This window comes from Athene cunicularia (genome assembly GCF_003259725.1).
Source record: "Athene cunicularia isolate RWA chromosome 2 unlocalized genomic scaffold, athCun1 chr2_part2, whole genome shotgun sequence".
NCBI classification, from domain to species: domain Eukaryota; kingdom Metazoa; phylum Chordata; class Aves; order Strigiformes; family Strigidae; genus Athene; species Athene cunicularia.
The window spans coordinates 10,399,453-10,423,160 of record NW_020799096.1 but is presented as its reverse complement, the minus strand read 5'-3'; the positions used below and the strand labels follow the sequence as shown (position 1 = coordinate 10,423,160).

General features: G+C 41.9%; 1 protein-coding gene across 1 annotated transcript in view; it reads right to left on the bottom strand.

Annotated features, from left to right (window-relative positions):
* Positions 1-23,143, bottom strand: part of HECW1 (HECT, C2 and WW domain containing E3 ubiquitin protein ligase 1) — a 260,401-nt gene extending 237,258 nt beyond the window's left edge. Inside the window, exon 1 of the mRNA XM_026843836.1 lies at positions 23,109-23,143. The gene's annotated coding sequence lies outside the window, so the exon portion shown is untranslated. The remainder of the gene's footprint in view (positions 1-23,108) is intronic.
* Between the last annotated feature and the right edge of the window lie 565 nt (positions 23,144-23,708).

The following is a 23,708-nucleotide window of genomic DNA, read 5'->3' as shown; positions in this document are numbered from 1 at the left end:
TTTTTTTTTTTTTTTTTGTTAATCAAAACCAGAGCACAGCATAGGCTGGTTATACAGTTAACACTGCTATAAGGCAAGCTTTTTAACATGGGTAGTATTCACGTGTAACTTTGTTTCACTGGGAACTTCAAAGGACTTAATTTTCCAAACATGGAAGCCCTCTAAGAACTAGCTTCTGAGAAGATTCCGGGAAACCAAGATCCTTAAAAAAAAATAATAAAAAAATCAGTAGTTGCTTTTGAGAACAACAGTAATCAGGCAAAATGGAAAGGTGGGCAATAAATCATGACAATGTACATCTTTGCCCATTTCATTTAAACTCTGTTCAACAGACCATTGCCACTCGGATCATTTCCAAGAGTCAGAAGAACAAAACAATTCTGCCAGACAACTGTTTTCCTTTCCTTCTGAAGGAGTATCTTTCCATTTTAATACTTATTACGGTAAAGCAGAGCTCTGCAAGGGTTAAGTCACCTCTGAACAGTAATGTATTAAAAGACCCAGCCCTGTAGGACCCACTGGAACTGGATCCCATTCCCTGAGCCGGGCAATACCCTCAGCCTCAAGCCATGTCTCCAGAACCTGACTCTACCCCTGGCAGCTGCCCAGCCACACACTGCCTTCTATTTGCCACGCCATCACCTATAGCAATACTAGTGTGGGTTAGCTGTATTTATTTTAATCAAAAGAGATCTTTGATACTTACAACTTCCCTCCTGCCTTTAATCCTGTACAGTCACTTCTATAATGTAGCCTAATATTTTTAAACAAAAAGCTAGAAAATAAAAAGCCCTCCCATCTTCCCATAAAAGCTCACATACAAGACAGTATGCCATACTAAGTTTGATGGGAATCACTCTGAAGTGACAAGAATAATGTGGTAGCCTTGCACTTCTAAACCAGGATCAATATAAATCTTTTAAGTTACTTTCATACTCTTTCCTTTTTTTAAAACAATCTCCAATGCAGCAGGAGAGACAGACTCTACCAAAACACCACCACCTTTCCAGTGACATAAATGCATTCATGCAGTCTTTCCCATGCACGTGAAACTGCTTCTTTCAGGGCAGATGTACACAGCCCAAGTAATGGAGCAGATCACAGAGTACAATTTATCCTTGACCGCACTCCCAAACCCTTTCAAGTCCTCTGGTCCCCAACTCCACCTTCTATTTTCACATTTGGTTGCCTAGTAGACAAGTACGTGGTGGGGGTCAGAAACAACTGCATTTTAGCTTCCCAACCACACACATGCAACGAGAGCACAATGCAACAAGCCTATTGCCTGCAGTCTTCGCACTGTACAAACCTGAAGCATGGCTTATATTCAGCCTATAACTGAAAGCTCCTTCACACCCTTGCAATCCTTACATATTTTCCCTCATGCCTTCCTAGTATCATTATCTTGAAAGAGAAGTAAACTTAACTGTTTCCAAAAGTACCATCCTCTCATAGTTCCCTTACTCTGAGGTTTAGAAAAGCATCTCATGAGAGACAGAAACACTAAGCACGTGCTTAAACATTTCCCTGAATTCAGACCATCAGAGGAACTAGGTTTATTATACCTATCCAGTCCTCTGTGCCCACAGCCTCCTTCCAGGGACTGAACAGGGAGCCAGAGCCCAGCTTTTCACAACACCTAGAGGAACTTAATTACCTCCTTAACTTTGGCCCCACTGATAAATTCAAATAATCTGATCAATGGGGTCAAAAGCTACAGGGGGGAGGTATAGTAGGAGAGAGACAAAGAGACAGAGGACTGTTATTCTGTAAGCCTCATTTCCTTCGGAAACCAGGCTGAAGGAGTATCTTGGGACAAAAGACTTGTGACAGCACATCACATACCTACTCATGTGCAGGAATGCAGCTGGGTGGCACAGCAATTACAGACTGGAGAATTTAGTTGGGGTTTGTTGGTTGTGTGGTTTTGGTTTTTTTTTTCCTTCTTTTGTTAATGGTGTGCTTACCCTGGAGCAAAAGCTTTAAAGGACAAATTGCAAGAAGTCATCTCACCCAACCTCTTTCCATGTATCCTCCCTTCCCCCTCTTTTTAATTTTAACCTTGATCAGAGCCTGCTCCAACAGTCAGGCTTCTCCTTTTGTTTGACACTGTAGTAAAGTTGTAGGGTTGTTTGTGAAATATGTTGTCATGGAAACTAATGTGTGCTGCCATGGAGATCATGTCAGATCCAGCCTCGCATCTTCACCGCAGACTCAAGAAAGGAGCAAGAGAAGCCAGGGAGGAGAAATTCTTCCCTGAAAAACCAAATGTTTTGAAATATTAGTAAATCTAACCAGAGAAGTGACAAAAATTAAGGTCACTCTTAAACCATAAACATTTACTAATAATTCACACAATGCTTTCTGAGATGTCACTTCTTTTAACAATGTTCTCGGAACCAGTGTTGTTAAGGGCTTCAAAGTGTTGAACAACATATGTGAAAAATCTAAGATTCATTTTTAGACTCTCTAGAAACCAAAAAACCTTGCTCAATTTTTCCAAGTCAAATAATTTCAAAAAGCACAGAAGGAAGGAAAAAACCTATTAACTGTAAAAGCTGCATAAAATGCATGTGCTTCAATAAGATAAATGAATCAAACAATGATCCATGACATACATATATGGTCAGATTAAGACCTTAATTAAAGAGACTAAGGAACTTAATTTCACTCTAAAGAAAATAACTAAAAAATCATTTAGGAATCTTTTTAAAGTGAATGGTGGATAAAGAAAACTTGCATTCATTCCCCTGCACTTTAAAATTCCAATTTTTTTTTTTCCTGCGTTCTCCAAATGAAAAGGAAGAGAAGCTATAAATAAAAGTCACCACTAAATTACTTTAAGGACTTACAAGGTATCTTAAATCCTCCCAGTAGCCAAATCCCAAGCATTTGGACTCCCTGAGAAAAACCCGATAGACACAAATTCTGCCTTAGCCCATTCAAATTAATTTTAAGCTGAATCTCTCTAATCAGCATGCGTAGTCTTCTTGCTTCAGAATTAAAGCCATGTCTAAATCTTTGCTGGATCAGGGACAAAGTAAGTTCGTTGGTTCATGAAACAACTTGAATCACTGATAATAAAACCTCTGAAAGAGGAAACATAAATGAATGTTTAAAGACCCATCACAAAGAGCAATCCCTTCCTGAATTAATGCTAAATCTTGTCAAATAAAATATCTATTATGTTTTATTCAAGATATATTGCATTTCCTAATCATATCGGTTCTCCACACTTGATGTACCCAACACTGACAATATGCAGCTTTTATAAGTTACAACCACAAAGGTTTTTGTATTTTATAAAATGCATTTGAGTGAAGACTAAGACCAGAGATTTCAAATTCAACCAGTTAATTTTCTGGGAAAGATGTGGAAAAAAACCCACTAAGAATATGAAGGAACAGGTGGTCTTCTTCAAGCTGATAGATTTCAAAAAAACAATGAAGAGCTAAACTCTTGACAAAAAAATTTACAGCAGGGAAAAATCTGTAGCTCCATCAGTCCAAAGGCTTTGTCAGAGAAAAACAGGACAGATACCCAAGTGCCTGAAATGTACCTTACTATATCTCCACATAGGCTGCAGAGTCCTTCCTCTGAAATCTGAAGAGGTCTACACATTTTCTGGTGTACAGAGCGTATTCCAATGTGCTTTTCACAACACCTAGAGGAACTTAATTACCTTAGTTTTTCCCAAAACTTAAGTATATAATTAAGACAGTGTTAAGATGCAGGCAGAAAACCTGCCTTACATCTGATAAATGAAGTCTGAGGCATATAACTCTATTTTCAGAGTTCCAACAAAAGATAAACTGAGTAAGGCAGCTAAACTGCACTGTACAAAATGAGGACCACCACTAGAACCTTTCCACAACCACACAGTGATAAAGTGTATTTTAGATGGAATAACATTCAGTAAATAAAGTATATTTTAGATTAGAATAAATTTTAGGATTCATAGATTCAGGTAACGAAAAAGTCTTTTAAAAATACACCTTAAGAATAGATTAATATCCTTGAATGATCCTGTTCTCTGAAATCAGCTAGGATCCAACATCCACCTTGATGGGGACAGGCTGAGGCCCTGAAAAACACCTGTACTAAGACTACCTGAGATGCTACAACTTTAATTCTGTTTCTTTCTCATACACCTACTTTCTCACTATTAGCAAGTATCTAGAAAACATTTTGAGACTTCTCATCCATAAAGACTTTTTCCCCCCCCAGAGTAGGGGAAAAAGCAGATCATGAAACTACAGTAATTTCATTTTAACCATATAATGAATAAAGTTTATGCTATATATTGGATCCCACTTTCTTCCTTATTCATTTGTCTATAAATGCATGAGGCATCGGATGAAGAAAGAGATTCTGTTTATCTGCAGCAGCAGTGTTTCTTCCACCTGAGTGCAATCTAAATAATACAGAAAATATTCCAGGTAATAGTACCAAATACTCTTTTTCTAGCTGGCAAGTGCTGCACAGATCATAGGACCAGCTGACACACTATGCACCTGGCCAGTTTATTAACTTTCTGGATCTTGCAATAATCCCTGGTGAGAGGAAAAAAAAAAAAAAAAAAAAAAAAAAAACCCCAAAAACTTATTTCTTTTATTCCCTTGACATTGAATTTGTACAATCTTACTATTCGGATTTCAGGAGGGCTCAAGATTTACCAGATACTTCTCCAGAACACAGAGGTAAACCCAAAGCCTACTCCAGAGACTGCAAAATCCAGACAAGCAAGAATAAACCTGGACTATAATCCCTCTGGCAGGCATTTACTCTGACGAGACAACCCGTGAGCTCTTTGAGTGGGCCAAATCCAAAAAGAGCATCAGGAGATTGGGGGCAGGAAGTAACAAGATGCAGATTCATCAAAAACAAATAATCTCAAACCAATTTCATTTCCTTCTGCAGCAAAGTAACAGTTTTGCGGCTTGGGAGAAAGAACAAATACTTTATACTTTGACCTTAAATAAGGTTTTTGATATAGTTTAACACAACATCTCTGAAGAAAGTTTGGAAAACATGATCTAGGTGAAATTAATTCAGACTGGATGGAAAATTTGGAGAGTTATATCCAGCAGTCATCGCTGGTTCTAAATGAGCGTATAAGCACGTGCCTGGATGAATTCTGTGGGCTAGTCCTGCTCCATCTTTAACTGAATAACAAGAAGGAGTTGACTTATTACATCCATAGACCAAATGGAAGCAAGGAAGACCGCAAATGTGAAGGACAGGATTCAAATCCAGTATTACTATGACAAACTGGAGAAATTGGAAAAACAGGAAAGAAACACAAAGCTGTACACACAGGCAGAAATAACTGCATAAAAACAGTAAGGAGAATGTCTAGCCAGGTAAGAGTCCTCAGAGAGGATCCACTGGTAAAAGGCAATGACAATCTGAACATGAGTCAGAGCAAACCTATTGAGCACAAGACAAACAAGCAGGCTGGAACAGATAAACACGACTGTGGCTCGCATGACACATGGAGTTATCCTTCCACTCTACTGAGCACCAGCAAAGCTTCAGCTGCAGTAACTACATCCTCACCTGGGTGCTGCATTTGAAGAAAAAGATGAGCCAACTGGAGCAAGTCCAGAGAAGAGCCACAGGAAAGAGCAAAACTCAGGAAAACACAATCTATAGAGATATACGTATAATTGGGAATGGTTAGCAAAAATGTGGAAAGACAGACAGGAGATGGAGTGGAAAGAATGGTGCAAGTGTCACTGTCTAGTACTGAAGATGCTACTGCGAAGAAGAAAGAGTATTTTCTCTTGTGCCTACAGTGGATGGGACGATTACCCAACCATTTAGCTTAGACGTTACAAAAAACTTCCTAACCATAAAGAGAGCAGCACAGTTACATACTTTGACAGGAGTCTGTGGACTCTCCACCCTGAGCAGCCACACAAGCTTCTGGCAAGCACTGTAGGTATGGTTGATCCTGCCTCCACAGGTCACTTGAACTCAGTATTTCTATGCCCTCCCAGAACAGACATAGCAAGCTGTCATTTGTGCTCTATAAAAATCACTCCCCAAGAACAGGACTCGTAAGCACTCATCTGTAGGCACAACAGGATTGACCAAGGACGAAAAAAAAACCATGCTTGTTTCTTGGAATTGTATTTTAAACCCAGAGAAGATGAAGCAGATCTGTAAAATCAATGATAGTTTGCAGCAAAAAACAGTAGGAGAGGTACTGTATCTGTAAGCAAAATTATTCTTTTGTAAGGGATGGCTTAGAAATCGTCACTCCTCCATTTTATCAGATAGCTACTTTAAATATCACTTCTAACTGAAAGATAAACAATAAAAGCCAGGTGGAATGACTGCTTGTGATGAGAATCAGCTTTCTTGCAATTGAGGAATTACACATGGCGACAAAGTAATTGAATGTGGGGTTGGTTTTTTTTTTCTTTTTTCAGCTGGCATTTTCTATTATTTGCATACTTTTAGCAAGATTTGCAGAAGATTGTGGGACACAACAAGATGTGACAGTTGCTCTAATTTCTTGTCAAATTCTCTTTCTATTTTCATCTGCAATAAAAGATAAATGGGACAAAAGCAGTGACAGGTACCCTCCTCACAACGTGAGGAGGGGGAGAAAAATTGCATACACAAGTCAACCATTAGTTTAATGCAAAAGAGATTATGGAAGCAGTAGTCACTCAAGAGCAAAGGGATAAGTGATGTTCTTGCTAACCATTACGCTAATGGTGAGAGCAAGGGAATGCCTATGTAATTGCCAGAGAGCAGGCTGAGAGAGACCTCTGGGGACCCAGACAGCCTGTGAGGCACAAGAGAAACTGCTCAGCCCTAGCACAGCGATGACTGCTGACTTACAAAATCACACGTGTTATTACAGACATCAGACCCATCCTTGCAGCCTTTATCTGTTAAGTATCATTCCCTGGCTTGTTCAAGACCCCGTGAATCAAATGTATTTCAAAAGCATTACCTAGGGGAGTAAAAGATCAAGTGTTTAGGTTCCCTACATTTCCTCTTCAGTTCATATGCTCTTTCCACAGTTTCCCAATTCAATCCTCAGCTGAAAATCAGGAAAAAATCCTCATCTGTAGAGGAAAGAGCAGAACCTGGGTGCACTCTCCCCCAGTGCACAGCTCTGAGCTTTACAAAACCTGCTCACGCTGAGGGAGGAAGTGAGCTGCTTCAGGAAATTTTCATACCTCTAGTAGACCTGGGGCAACATAAGCCCAAGAGAAACAGCTGTTGCTGCTTTCTTAATATCTGCCGTCACACATAGGTCTTCACGCCTCGGCTGATCTTCTGCCAACCAGTTAACTGCCCTTGCACCTCTGGGGTTCAGTCAGCACAAAACTGCTTCTGGCATGCATGAAAAATTAACCGCATCGATTTATAGCAACACAGACCTGCTGAAAACTTAGTGAACTTCCCCACTCTGCTCCAGGTACAACTTCAGGTTGAGGTTTGCATGGCTGCTGAACAGGACTCTTCGACTGATTCACCAGAGAGCAGCTCCCTTTTAGCCAGTGAAGGTTGGAAACGGTATCTTGAAACTGTAGGCAACTCATTAGTAGGAAGTGTAAAGCAAGGCATGAGCAAGAGACCCATGCAGCACCACATGCCGTGACCAGCCCTGATCCCCACAACTTGCAAGCCATTTCACAGACTACATGTACTCCCTGCAATACTGAATTTAAAAAGATGACCTTAATCAATCAGGTAATTAAATATCACTTTAAGCCACTCTGTCAAGCATCATATCTCACTGGCTTGGTACACTGCACAAGTCCTTACCAGTGGGCAGACACTGCTAACAAATTTCTCCCTCATCTGTTTGCTTTTTTGGCAGTCCACAATGGGTCACTCTTGATGCAATTTCGTTTTCTTAATTAAATCTTCCCTGAGGTATCATCACAGGGTATTATTTCCCTTTGATTCCTTTATTTAATATTTCAGAATAGAGACAGTCTCACCCTGTTTTCATAGGTTAGAAAGTTTAGCCTTTGATTAACCCTCAGAGAAGATGAGAGGATTTTTCTTTTTAAGTGAATAACATTCATCTTTGTTAAATAAACAACATATAAAAGGCCATATAACAAGGCTTAGGAGACAGTAAAAGTAAAGCATAGCCAAGTTAAAATACATTTTTTTTTTTAATCAGGAAAAATAAAAGGTTGTTTCTTGCCATCTGAAACTTTACAGAGCAGAGCTTGTTTGCAAAAAGGGGAGAGAGACCCCCAAATCTAACTAATAAACAAATTATGCTTTCCCTAATGTACATAATACCTGTAGTCTCAAGGTCAAGGCAAAAACCATCAGCTTTCCTTTCCAGAAATAAATCTCCAACAAACATATACTGAAAGTCTTCAAATCGTGAACCCTGTAAGCACCCTGATCCCATTAAAAGAAATTCTCCAAACCAGAAGCCTTGAAAATTCCTACATAGGCAGAAAGTCCAACTCCTATTTTTCAATACTTCTAAACAGAAATATTGGCTGAATATGTGATTACCCTTTGTAGTTTCCAAAAAGTATATCACTCTACATGTGTTGGTGAATATAAGTCAACCATTACTGCTTGTAACACCTTCTGCTGAACACAATGATATACAGCCCCTGTTAAAAGCAAAACTAAACTCTCCGGAAGACAGATGTGAACGATGTTAGCAGTATGAATCACCACAGAAATATTGACCAGCGATTCCAGCTCTCTGTTGCCACAGACAACCCTATAGTAGATGTAAGGTGAGATTTACATCATCCAGTTCTAGCTGTTTTGCTTAAGTTTGCATCGAGGCTCTCTTGAGAGAGCAGCACCCTCACAGAAAAGCCCAACTTATTTTAAAATACAGAATGATTCATCCCAAGCTCTTGTCCCCACTACAGCGAGCCCAGTTATTTTGCTGGCACAAGAGGGTTTAGTTGTAGACGGCTAAAGTGACGTGAGATGTAATACAACAGCGGGAGAAAGATCCTCAGAAATTCCACCAAAAAGGACAGAACCCTTAGCAGCCTCAAACAGCCCTAACGATCCCAATAAGCAACGTGCATGAAAATCCCAAGCCAAACTCATTGAGGTCTTCTGCATTTTGGAAGATTTAAATATTGTATCACCTACTAATAAGGCAAAGTAAAGAATATCAGAAACAATTGTCTCACAAATGGCTAACATCAGTCACAGTTTTGTGAAATGCAAGGTATAGCCCTGAGTGGCAAATCATCCGGTCAGTGTCTGTACACCTAAAACCTGATAAGCTTATTTAGACAAGGTAAATACTAAAAGCAGTTTACAGATATTATTGCAATAGCCATTGTGTAGTAGTGAAGAGAGTTGCCATACCAATGGCAGAAACGAAGTACTTCAGTCATGTTAATTATCTAGTAAAAGAGGGACAGAAGGCATGAGACCATGTATTTAAGAAATCAGCAGTATTCAGCAGATCCATGAAGATAAAAATAAGATAAATAGACAAAAAAAAATGATCTGGTATTCAAATAAAATGGAACAGAGGGGGGAAAGGCATTCACAGCAAAATTTTAACTTGCAGAAAGAAAGATGAAGACTACAATAGAAAAGGATAGAAAAAATTACTAACATGAGAAAAAAGCTGGATTTGGTCTAGTAAAGTCAAGGACTAAAACCAAGACTAACTCTAAGACCTAAATATAGGTGGCAGGAGAAAAAAAAAAAAAAAAAAAGAGAAAAGAGAAAAGAGAGAAAGGGGTCACGTAAGAAAACATGCTGGGTCCAGATGAGGTGGCAGCAAAACAGAACCACAAAGGATGTGCAGAGCTACAACCAGAGATACAAAATTGCACATTAGCGGTTGCAGCTAGAAGTAAGAATTAGTTTAGAAGTTAATGCAAAAGGATTACCTGAAAAACAGGAGTGCATAGTATAAAGTAACAAATTAGGAGAAGAAAGGTACTGCAGGTACCAAAGATGGAGGCAGGGTGAAGATTAAGAGAAAATTCAGGGAAGGATAAAAGACAAGTGAGGGAAGACAAAGTTTCACAGACTCACAAGTGGAAAAGAGAACATAGCATTATTCACTTTCTTTTCCACTACAAGGAGGGGGTACAAAGAGAAGGTAGTCAGGTTCACTACAGACTAAATGCAGTGGCTCTTGACATGTTGAGATGTGAAATTCATTTTCAAATTACTATAAATGTTTAGATAGGTTCAAAAGAAAGCAGGGGAGATTTCATGAAGCAGGTCTCTATTAAAGGGTACTAAATCCACAGAAACACTATCAGTTAAGAAAGTTCCTGAGAAGAAAATATTTGGGGTGCGGGTAAAGAAATAACACAGAAAAGTGATTTTCTCATGGCAGACAAAAATCCCTGCCAAAATACCATCTCTCTTGCCTTGGTTTCTTGGTAAGTCTAGGCCAAAGATTTTTACCCTTAGGTCTTCACATCTCTTCACAGAGCACACAGGTGACTACCGTCACAAACACTTTAAGCCAGCGTAAACTGACACTTCCACGAGGAGAAACACCTTGCCTTCTTCCCACTCCTCACACCCAGCCTTTGCTTGGGTGTTTGCGTGTATTATCATAAACCTTCACGGAACAGTTAAGTAGATCTCATCTGAGTTAAAACTATATGGCATAAAATACCAGGTTACCCCTAACGTGGGTAACTTCCCTGATGCAGCTCTCCATGCAGCCACCACCTGACCCAAGGAAATGGCTAACAGGCAGGAAGGAGTGGCTAGAAAAGTAGAAGGATGCACTGGGATCATTTAGCCTGGAGAGTAAAAGGTTGAAGGGGAATCATATCAATGTGCACAAACAGCTGGTGGGATGGAGTGAGGCAGAGTGAATGAGGCTCCTCTCAGTGGTGTTCAGCAACAGGACCAGAACCAATGGGCACAGACTGAAATACAGAAAATTCCCTTTAACTATAATTAAAAAAAAATATATTAATCTTTTTTTTTTAACCTGAGACACATGAAGAACACAGGTTACATAGATAATTGAATGGCAGATATGACATCGCATTTCCACAAAGGGGTTTGCATCCCTGCTAGGAAAGCATTCAAGATCTGAAGATTTAGGGTCCATGAACTGAAAATGGCTAAGCATTTCTGGCAGAGCATGACAGGGATATCTGAAAGATCCCCATTTTCATCCATGGACAGCAGGACACCTTGAAGGTAAAGTGAAAGAACTTTTCAAAATATAATTGATTTTCACATATATTTGGCTATCTACACTCAGCCTATGAAAACATTAAGCACAGTGATAAAGTTTCTGCTATTTCTCTTTTGATTTGTCCAGGGGCAGACAAAAAGTTTGACACCTCTGAGTTTTGCCCAGATGATAGAGCAGTTCAAGACTAGTTCTGCCTCCGGCTATGTGTATACCTGGAGCCAGGGAACCAGTGACACAGGAGGGACACCTTCCAGCCTGTCATCCAGCAGAAGAGGTGAGGGCCAGCAAATAAGCACAAGAAATTTGTGAACTAAATTTGCAACTAGCAAATAAGCACAAGAAATTTGTGAACTAAACAGAATGAGAAATAGCCTTAGGATAATTAAAAAATAATCCATTAACCTTCTCTTTGTTCACCTTACTTAGGAGGTGACAAAGCTGCTATGTTATTGCTGTGCAGCGTGCTCTGAACAAGGAACTGCTCGGTTGTCAAACAAATGCTTTGTTGAGTGTTCACACTAAGAAAAATGCATTTTCCACATTCATGTTCTGACAGACTAAGTGGCTGGAGGATGGTCTTCAACACACCAGAACAACCCACAGAGCAAAGGGTGAAAAAAGGTCTTTGCAGGAACAAGACAAATTGCCACGCAAGGGGAGAAAGGTAAAGCTGTTGAAATGGTAAAGACCTTAGTTGAAGCCGTCATTTTTCTGTCCATTGCACTGACACCTAGTTTGACTGCCACAAGAAGTGAAGCCAAAATGGGACATTTCTTTCCTCGAAGAAGATCACTTTTGAACAATCTGCCACAGAGAGTTTGCTTTTGCTGTACCATAAGTAAGACAGCCCAGCTGTGTCAAAGCACAGGCCTTTGTGCAACCAAAAATAAGTAGGTGCTACCACCACTGAAACCAGAAGGGTCTAAACAGTAGCACTATGCTTGGTTTGTACCAGTTTAGACTGGAATACTAAGCATCTACAGGCTTACTACTGAAAGAATAGACATATTATAGCCTCCAATGGCTATAAAAAAGGTGTTAGTGAGGTAGAGGGAAGCAGAGATAATGAGAAGAAAAAAAACCTGCTGCCATCAGTGTCAGGAGTTTAAAAAAAGTGAAAAAAAAAGGCTAAAATAATGTTAGTATCTAAACTTGAAAAAATGAATTAAAAAGGGAGCATTCAAGGTCATCTTGTCAAGCCGAAAAGGAAACCTGTACGTGTGCGCGGGTTCCCTCACCGACGTGCTTTTGTTTTCCAGTGTGCAAGCATTACAAAATTGTAAGCTAAAAAAAAATCTGTGTGCTCTCTGTCCCACAAAAATACGCAGTGAATTTTTTCACAGTTACTTTAAGCCCTTACGGGCCAAATGCATCCATAGCGCAAGATCGGTGACTTAAACGCACTTGGCGTAGCAATGAGATCAAGCCCAGGCTTCTGCAAAGTAAATACAATAGTACAACTACAACATTATAATGATGATGTGTGCTGGAGACAGTAGATAGTTTTTAAGAAATGGCTGGCTTTATGAAGCAGAGTAGGTCAAGTATCATCTTCTGCACTGTGGGAAATGAAAGCAGTTTGAAGTTTTCCTTACAGCTGAAGCATAACAACAACAACAACCACCACCTTGCCACACCTCCATCTCTGATCTCTCCCAAATGGATCTGATCATTAAACGAGGCTGCAGGGCTCCAGGTCCTCTGAACGGCTGCCAGCTGCAGTACAAACACATTCTCATGAGAAACATTTTGATTTTGTTTAAAACGGCATTTTTTTTTTGACAGAAAAATGTTCCGCTGGCAAATTTTCATGCGGTTCCACTATTTAATATGCCTCCCCTCCTCCCACACATGCATGCACCAGAGCTACTTTGAGAAGATAATTATGCTGCATGTTTGCAGTGCATTGGATTTGCTTCTGCCAGGTCTCCTGTCTTCACTGGGAGCGAGAGACTCCAAGGAGAGGAGTCATCAAAACGGGGATGACTCAATGTCTGTACATAAATGACACATATTCCCCAAAAATATATGCAAGGAAAAAATACATGGATTTATTTATTTATTTACTTCAAAGGAGGCTTAGTAGCCTCAGGGTAGTTCACATGGTGACAAATTCAGCTCTTTACTCAAGCAGCCAGCTATCTGAAAATGAACATCGTAATTATATCACCAATCTCGATCAACAACCGAAGAAGTGCATGTGATTTGCAGGGGTCTCCAGTTTTCAGCAAATAATCCACCAGTCTTGCACAGATACGAGTTGTAATTGTGTCTCCAGCTCTCTCCTGTGACTCGGCATTCAGCAGGGCTGCCAAGGGCTCCTGAATCGAGCCTGAACCACACCTGAACCACACACGGGAAGACAAGCCCAGCACTGCAGGGACGTGAAGCGCGCATGGCAAGAGGAGGAACATCGTGCTTGGTTAGTGGTCTCTAAGAAAGTTTGCTCAACACCAACCCTCTCTGGCCTAAAAATGGGATTTTTTTTTTCCCCTCTAAAGCAACTACATAATGATGGTTCTGTATTAGACAGAAGACCTGCTATCTCCAAGAAGATGCAGAATTTGCCTGCTGACTTTGGCACAAAACCCCCACTTTCTTTAAAAACTGGGGGGAAAAAAAACACAAACACCTAAAAGGTTTGAGAGGGAGCTTACTTCTTTCAGACTCATTTAGCATGAACTGCAATGTGAACTGTGTTCCTCTGATGAGAAATCCTCAATTTGAATGAAGTCTAGCTGAGACCTCTATGGCTGCAAAGTCTCCCTCCTGCCCTTCCACCTCTCAGAGACCATGAAGACAGGGATCAAGGGAAGTAGTTATGGAAAGCTAATGGTTTTGGAGGAGTGGTGCAGCTGGAAAGCATCTTCCTGTAATCCTTCACCTACATCTTCTCACTCTAAAACTCAGAGGTGAGACCAAGAACTTTGAGCTCTGATCCTAGGCCCTCTGAGGCTTGAAGAACTGGTTACTACATATAATCAATCTGTTGCTTACCAAAGCTCTGACTGAATTATATTGGTATTCTATTACATGAGAATTTGTATCTGAAAGCTTTCATATTCACCATTAGCTACCAGGATTCAACTCAGAAAACAAGCCAAACGAACATGGAGATTCCCATTGGACACATCACTGAAGCATGAATAAAAACAGTTCAGAAGACTGAGACAACACAGATATTTTGGGGCAGACCAAAAGAACGCAGAATTTAGGCACTGAAGTTGAAAACAGTACTCACTGCTACTGAGCCCTGTTTTCAACGTAACAGGATTCAAAGACCTAGTGTTCTGCTCCTGTGCATTCCAGAAACTCCAGTCTTGACATCCCACTTGCTGCGCTGCATATAAAGCACATGAACCAGTCTTTGGCAAAGGAACCCAGAAACTCCCCCTCTACCCATTAAATCAGAGTTATGCTCCCTCTTGCTCTCTGGCTCAATGAATCTTCAAATCTTCTATGCGGAACATAATGACTTCTATGCGGAACATAATGACTTTGGCCAGATGGGTGTAAATCACATCCCATACTCACACATACTTAGGAGCTCCCTGACTGTTAAGGAAAATTCCTGGAAAGTCACAGATCCAGGTCTGATCTAAATCAGGTTCAAGAGAAATACTAATACCGCTTCCTGGAGGGGGCAGCTCCTCCCTGAGCAACAGGCTCTACCCAACACACCAGTTTTGGACTATCCGCTTCTGAGGACTTGCCTCCCTTCAGGCACTGTTAACCAGCTTTGCACCTGACCCAGGGCACAAGCACACCAAGGGGGGGATAGATGTAGCAAACTGCTTTTGCCTGCATTATGCTGGAAATAAAAGCCCTGGGGAGCACAGAGCAGGAACCCTCCTGCTGTCTGCACATAAACCAGTCGCATGCAGCCAACTCAGGCTAATCTGTTATGCCTCTCTTTTTTGGTGCAGTGCTGCACAAAACACAGCTGTAGTGTCCTGGATGTAAGCTAGTAAGCTCACAGTATGCCATGTAGACTTAGCAGCTTAGATCTTCATTTGCCTAAGGCCCTCTTATCACTTTTCATTTCAGCATGTGGGCGTCCCCTCTCATGGTCCCACAGGGATTATGTGGATTAGCAATACTGCATTTATATCCCTTTTGGTCCAGGTAGCTAAAAGGAGATGAACTAGGTTTTCCAGTGAGTTATTAGAAGGCCATCAAGCACATTGATCTCCTGTCCACCTCTCAGCTCTATTACAAGGTCACAAGTCAGCCAAACGCATTACTCATCATGACCCTTCCTGAGCTGCTAGATGATACAGCATTAAATTAGTAGACGACTCCTCAAACGTCTATTCCACATCTTTCCCTTGTTTAACTAGCCTGACAATCCATCTCACGCAAACCATGAGCCTGCTACCACCGCTTACGTACCAGCTTTCCTAAGGTGCCTTGTCTTTCTAAAGTCAGCAGGACTCCCTAAGCAAGTAACATCATGCTTTCACACACACAGCTGGCAGAATCAGGTTGGGAAAAATAGGTTAAAACAGGCATATATTTAACTTGGAGCCCAAACCTCAAAATCTTACTTTACCAACAAATAATTCATACACACATTTACAAAATCCACGCTTGATAACCACTAGAAGTCATTCTGATATGAACTAGGCAATCAAGATTCTCTGCCAGAAGCATTTCTATTCCAACTCCAAACAGAGTTTTAAACATACAACTTCTCCCTCACAACCCTATATCCATCTCTTTTCTGTAATCAAACAACTTCTTCCCGTACGACCTTTTGAGAAATTGTTTCTTACTCATTTCCAACTAAAGCTTTAGATATTTTGTTGGGATTTTTCTTAAAGATGGTGAGGGTGCAGGCTTGGGACCCCTGCAGGGAGCCTAGCCTGGGCCACTACCCTTATTCCAAGCTTCAAAAAGCCACCTTTGCAGGCAGACACACAAGGAGGGAGGAAGAGGCATGAGGGCAGTCTGCCCCTTTCTAGTTCTGCAGCAACTTCCCTGGGCTTGTGATGATCTTCCAAGCCGGACAAGGCAATACAGCTGACACCTAGAAGAAGCTACCAACAAGCAAATCAAGCAGCTGATCCTTAGATCATATTTCTCAAAGATTCTGTCTGCTTCCACCCTCCTCTAGGATCCACCAAACCTCAGCACCACAGTGGGCGAGTTGAAAACACAGAAGCACCCAGAACACTTTACTACAGCTTTGCTACACTTTTGCTGCTTTTCCTGCAGCAGGATTGCTTGCTACTTTGTTCCCAAATCCAAAACTTTTTCATTCCCTCCTCAACAACCATAAAATCTAACACTAGGTTTGTGACCTGCCTTAAGCACTTTAGGATAAGCAAGTACCCTCTCTGTACCTGCTCCTGTTTTATACACAGTTGAGTGCAGAAGACAGATATTTAAGAATTCAGACACTTACAATTAGGTGATACATGTTTTTAATTAGAAATGCCCTAATATAATTGCTCAAATACAGACACTGATGTTTTAGCCTACATCATGCTATTGGGTACAGAGAATTAGTCTGAGCTATTAACCCATGTTTTAATCGTCTAAGACATAAGATTGCACAGGCTTGGAACAGCTATCTGTGTAGCAAAGTGCATTGGAAAGAACAACAGTACTCTGCAATCACCCAGTTCTTGGGGAGTGGGAAGGCTGAAGGGGGAGGGGAGATTATCAAAGAGAATGCAAACTCATGTGCAAAGAAGGAAAGCCTTTGAAAAATCTGCAGAGAGGATGCTTTGAGAGTAACAGTTCTGAGGAGCACGAAGGAGTAATACAAAGTCAAATTTCAAGAGCAGGTAATGGTTCTACACCAGCATGCAGTTTCTTGACCAGCATAAGTAATCCTGCTTTTAGTCAGGTGGGAAAGATTATTCTTTAATGGGAGCTTTGCTCATATAAAAAAAACCTGAGTGATTTCCTTTCGCACAGAAAGCAAAATCCTTAAGGAACGTTAAACAGCAGAAACCAAAAAGAAGGTAAATCAGGTAGCCTAACTGTTATAAGCCACCATAGCGATGGGTCTTGGATGGGAGTTCTACCACAGGACCAGGTTTTTCTATGTTGGAACCCTTTTCTAGCCTAAGAAGAAGAGGAGGAGAAAATACAGTTCAGCTCATTAGTCCTTAATATCTGTTCTGGGTAGTAACTCCTATGGTTGTTTCTGCTTTAGCCTGCTGCTAGAGTAATGAGAAGGAAATGTCAGTGCTTCATGCTGGCACAGCAAACAGCCAGCTTTCCTATGATACTCAGCTATGTAAAAAAATAAGTTTTAAAAAATAGATCACAAAAGGCCAGACAGCACTGCCCTTCATCAAGCAAAGTTCCCAATAACTTCAGGAGGACCATTGTTCATTTTCAGACCAAAGGGTTTGTCTCAGTAATACTTTATCTCAGCATCAGGTCTCCACTATGACTCAGGGAACGTATGTAGTATTTCTGAATCACGGTATTGACCTCACATTGACTACCATTTAAGAGCATGGTGCAGTCAAATTAAGCAACTTAAAAGTTCATGAAAAGATCTCACACCTGATCTCCACGCAGCTTCCACGGGCCTGTAACCAAGGCAGCAGACAACCTAATGGCTAATGGGCCTTTCATGAATCTTGAACAGTATCATCTTGGAAACGTGTGTTCTGATTCCAGGATTAAACATTTCATCCACTTCCCCCCTCTTCATGTTAAGCATGTAGTAACTGAACCTCGCTATTTAAAGCAAGATGCTGCTTCAGAGAGTAAATCTATTGCTGTCTTCATCTTCTTCAGAAAACTACACAGTCGCAGACAAAAACTGCCATGTCAAACAAAAAGTATAGATATTTCTATATTAAAAATCCTAAGGCCTCTCCAAGAGTATTTAAAAAAAAAATAAATCATTAAAGACAGTTAAATAACCCAATACCTGATGGAAATTCTGCAACAGAATGTGAATTCTAAGTTTATGTTTTCCTTAGGCTGCATTAAGATGTAGGCACAAGACTGTATCTCCTAATTTTAACAACACTGTCAGCCTTAACAAGGCCCAGACTTCAAAGGAAAGCACCTATCTGCACAAGGACCACTTTGGGACATCAGATGATCCTATCCATCCCAGAAGTTTGTCACACACTTGTAAGCGTGCCCGCAGATGACCCCAGGCAGGTAGCTCCACACACATTAGCTGTGTCCAGCTGGAAGGACGACTGACCGCAATTCAAATGGTTCAGGAAGCGCCTTACAACAGGCATCCAGCTCCCAGGCAAAGCTGGATTATCCTCAACTTCATTGCTTCTTACCTAGTTTAGCAAAGTCTGTACAATATACAACATATGTTCTGCCAAAGAGACAGACTTTGGCAGGATTGTTTGTTTCGGGGAAGAAGGAGTCACAGCAAGACTTAAGATCGAGAGAACAGCTCCTTGACCCGTCTGTTCCATACAGCCAGCACTTAGGCATTTCACCTGCGTACAGTAAAGAACAACTTGTTTGACCATCTTGTCAAGCATTCCCTCTCTCTTGCTCTCCTCTCCCCCTTGGTAAAAGCAGACAATTTCCTGCTCCACCTCTTCTGCTGACACGTTTGGGAGGGGTATCCATCAGCCTTCCCCTCTGCAAAAAGTATACAGTGGGTAGCACATCTGATCTTCCCAAGCTTGCAGGATGCCATTCTAAATTTTACATGGAGACGTGTGAAAGCACTTTGTTGGCACCAGAAGAACAGCATGCTCCTCCTTTCTCTAAAACAATAGGCCTGCTGAACCACACATTTCAGGACCTGACAAACCTGATTTGGTAATTGAAGGTGCACATGGCACACATTTTCCTATGGTATGGAAAAATTAATTATACCACATGACAGATTTCAGTCCTGGTGTTCAAAAGCTCATTAACAAAACTACTTTAAAAGGTGCTAATAGAAACAAATGCCTTTAACATCACAGACTTCCCAGATGACTTCTGCTATGGAGATGGATGACAAATCACTCTGTCAGTCATCTTTAAATTCCATATTGACTACACTGAAGCAATTACCCATTTATTTTTAGAGCATGTTCCATTTTAAACACAAGTGATTCAGTCCAAGAGACATTCTATCCTGCATCACTATTTCATGGGTTAACAACTCTCAGATTTAAATGGATTTGAATTCTGGGACAAACAGTTGCTTTTTTTTTTTTTTTTTCCTTTCCTTTTGACTCTAGACATTGGTTGGGAATTTTAATTCAGGCTTCAAACCAAACAAATGTTGGTGTTCTACAAGCATCTGCAGAGAAATATAAAAATATCTGGAAAGCGTGAAAGAGCGAGCCTGTTTTGCTAAATGCATAAAATGAAACCTCAGCGAAGGTCTCAATAATAGCCTTCCTGCCTGCTGTGCACGCACTCTCTCCCACAGACCTTCTGCTCTGCAGCAAGGGAACGCTGCCTGCGCTGCTGCGTCCTCAACGAACTTTGCAATACAATGGAGCGCAGCAGTTCCCTGGAGAGCACGGTGCTGATCATTTACTTCGATATTTCAAACAAGAGCACCAGGGTTTCCCCCCCTTTTTTAAGATCTAAAATGAACAACTTGCCGTATCGATCCCCTCCCCGGCCCCAAGCCATCTCAAGGTTTACCTGCATTGTAGGCAATGTGCTGGACAAAAGGTTGAGGGACTGAGATCAAGCTTAGGCTGCTCCTAACTCATGGAAAAAGGAGGGTGAGATGATAAAGTGGAGAGTTGGGGAAGGAGAGGCCTGAGGAGCTGGGGTTTCTGTTGCTGGTGCCACTGGAGGGAGAGAACAAACAGAAGCTGCAACAGGTACTGCAGCGGGGGAACCCCACTCCAGGCTCAGCTGCTGCCCTGCTTCAGCCCAACTTCTCCCACTTTCTGAAGCAAAAGCAGGCTGTGGGGCTACAGCCAGCAGCCTGCTGCCCGTGACAACTGCTTGTTTTGCCTGTAGCTTGGACCAGTCTTATTGGCCCATATTCCGGTGAACCTACAAACATCCGAGACGAGGACACCATCTTGCCAGGGGACAGTCTCAGCCCCTGTAGGGAGCCCCGCCTGAAGAACCTACTTCAGAGGGGATGATGGGATACTCCAGCCATAGCATAGCTGATCAAAAAAGTCCAAGACTGACTCACAAGCCTATTATACAGCTGCCTAGCCACCATTCATTAACTGTAACAAAAATGACCCTGGGCTCCCTACATCAAAGAACCTTGCCATTTCTTCTTAATTAATTCTAAGCATCTTGCTAGTCTCAAATCTCAACTGGAAAACATCAACCGGAGTAGGTGGCATCTCAGTCTGCCCTTTGCTACTGCCTGTACTTTTATTTTTCCTGTGTTGCATGCCTCCTGAGATTATCAGTGGAAATCAAAATACTGCTGTTTTAGGACAAACGCGTAAGTACGTAAGAGCTAGCCTTGTTTCAGACTTTATCAGAATTAACGTTCATGATATCTAAGGCCAACAGAAACGCATTTCTAAGGAATTAAACTAAACCCCTGCAGTGGTTGCCACTCAGCCATTGCAGAATCACAACAGCACATGAAATGTTACAAGAGAAATGGGTAAAAAAAACCTTAAACAGAAGCAAAACTGACTCATCTCCTTATTGCCAAAACCGAGAAAACCGTTGAGCGTAAACAAACAACAGACATCCTGAAGAAAAGGGGGCGTCGCAATTCCTTTTCGTGCTAATAGGCAGACACAGACTGGATGAGCAGGACCATCCTCCAGCTGCTCCCCCAAGCCAAGCTGAAGGAAAGAGCCGATGGTACAACGATAGTCCGGGCAGTGCAGATGCCACCGGAGGCCGGGGAGCATCTGAGGTGCTGGTGACGCCCCATGCACCGACAGTTCCTAGTTGTATACGCTGGAAAGCTGTGACAGCTGCAGGTACAATCCACTTGTGGAAGCCACGCATATGTTTGGATACCCAATTAAAGTGTTTTGGGTAATATTCACTAAGGCATACTTTGGCGTAGGCTGGCAGCATCCCTTCTACAGAGCAGGAGGGAGAGCGGGCCAGCGCACTTGTATAAGGCTCAAGCTTTCCTCCCTGTCTATAGGGGCCTATCTGTAAGTTACAATCTACACAAGCTGAAGCCAGACCTTGTGGGTAACCCTGAGTTTGGAGGAAACTAAGTAGGTAAGACTTAGGACCAGCGAGATGCTTAGAAAGAAGGAAAGTAAAGTCATTGTGAAGATGAGTTACATCCTCCGGCAAGCTCCATCAGTACAAACTAAGGTCCTTTGGAACAATTACTTTTCTTAATCACCGAAAGCCCTTCTGTTTGAACTTTGCAACGCCCTTAACTGGTGGGGGAATGGGAAGGTTGTTTTGCGGGATTTTTTTCTTAGAAAGCAGCTTTCAGAGTTGAAACCGCAGAAGCAACCTTAATGCCTGCATCTCCAAGATAGATTTCCAACAACTTTAAAAAATACGTAACCTAACCTCCTTGTTAGAGCAGCCCCTGGCCCAACACCAACTATTCAACACCATTTCTCTTGCAACTTGAATCCCCCCCCACTATGCCACAACCACATCTCTTGCAGTATTTCAAAAAGCAGCTAATAAGCTAAATTCCGCTTGCGATGTTTATTCATTACATTGTTTGTAAGACTGCCATTCAAAAGGAGGCAATAAGAAGGATTTAGCACTACCTTGAATGAACGCTACTTAGTGTAAGACATAACACATGCAAAACGCCACGAAGCTTCACAGGGATTATCTCACAGTCTCAAAGAATGCTAGATTGCATGCCACGTACACGAAAGACAAAGCCACAGAAAGATGCACTTTAGTAACAAGTCTTAGCCAGTTACTTATTGGAATACAATAAATTCCACGTTGTTTATTAGAATGCATTTAAAATACTGAGCATATGGATTTTGAATTGATTCTTTGGGACGTTCTGAGCGCGTGTACACAGTTTGCTTTCAAATAAATCACCACCACATTCAGATATTGATAGTTCCTGATAAAGTCACTGAGCGTGTCCATTCACACTCTGGCCCGCTCTGGTTTCAAACAAGTAAACTGATGAGAAAGAGCTGATTGATACTAAAAAGGTTAAGAGTCCAAAGCTCAGGTCACATTAAGTCAGCAACACATTAGTGTACATATCACACTAGTGAGACGACCCACCATCCACCACCAACTCACCCACCGCTCGCTCGCTCCTCACAAGCGCTGGCCAGCTGACCAACCACTCTTTGTTCTGAGCTAACTCCCCGCTCACCCTCCTAAAGCAAAGCAGTGAATAGACCCAGCATCTCCTCCGTAAGGACAGATACTCTTTTCCCTCCCCATACTAGACAGACTGCATCGGCAGGATGAGTGTTGTGTGTTGACTAAGCGTGCGCTGCTTTTTTACATCTACTTCTGGTTCCAGCATGAAAATCAACATTGCACCTGTGTTGTCCAAATGGGTGTGTGTTTCAGAGGCAGAAGAGAAATAGAGACAGCAGCCAGGACACATACTATACTCCACTTCTTCATAAAACACACGTACTACACAGAGAAATGATAATCCCTTCTTAGTGGAAAATCCAAATTTTCAAAATGAATCCCCAAGCTGAAATGAATTACTGTAATAACTGCAATCCTCGTATGAGCACTAATCAGAAAGGCGCAGGCAGCCACCTGCTATGTGGCACCACTGGCACAGCGGCACCCTGCCCCTAATTGCTGCTGTGTTCAGGCAGGGCTGGGTGCCCCACAAAATGAGACGGCAGCGCTGGGAAATACACGGACAGGATCACAGCCTGACTGACTGTTGTACAGTCTCACTACGCACTTCTGCTGAGTGCAGCATTAAAAAAAAAAAAAAAAAAAAAAAAAAAAAAAAAAAAAAAAAAAAGCACTACTGCAGCTCCAAACAGCAGGATGCAAAAATCTAAACCCAGGCCAAGTAATTTCTTCTGCAACTACAGAGAAACACACGGGAAACGATGCAAGGGACAACAAAATTAACTGTATGCACCTGTGTCAGTACAAACGTATTATCTATGCAGGCTGCGAAATAAGAAAAGCAGCATTTGACAGGGCTACAGGCTGGGGCAATGTTCTTAACGTACTTATAATAAGTTATTTTATTTAACTGCTAACGAAGAAATGCAGTTACATAATAACACAAGGTAATAACCAAAATATGAAGTCACAAGATCGGCTTACAGCCACAGAGCCGGGGGAAAAGAAGGCAGTTTGTGCTTTAAATTTTGCTGCATTGTCAAGGAGCCAAGAACCAAATCTGGGGGCTTCTTCTTTCACAGGGAAGGGACGTAACCACCGAAAATTCAGCGCGGGACTCTTCATCACTGCCTGCGCGCATCCACATCCCCAAATGATGTCAATCCCCGCCGGCACGTCGCTCATCATAATTCTACACTATTTCCTCGCTAGTGGAATCCAGCCGACAGGCCGACGGCTGAGCTCGGAACCCACCAGGGCCCATCCGCCCCACGGGGAGCAGCCCCCCTCCCCGGCCACCCCCCACCCACGGAAGTGCCCACGGACACGGAGGGCGGGCGGGGGGTCCCATTCCCGCACAGACCGGCCGGCTGCCGGGCACAAAGGCACCCGC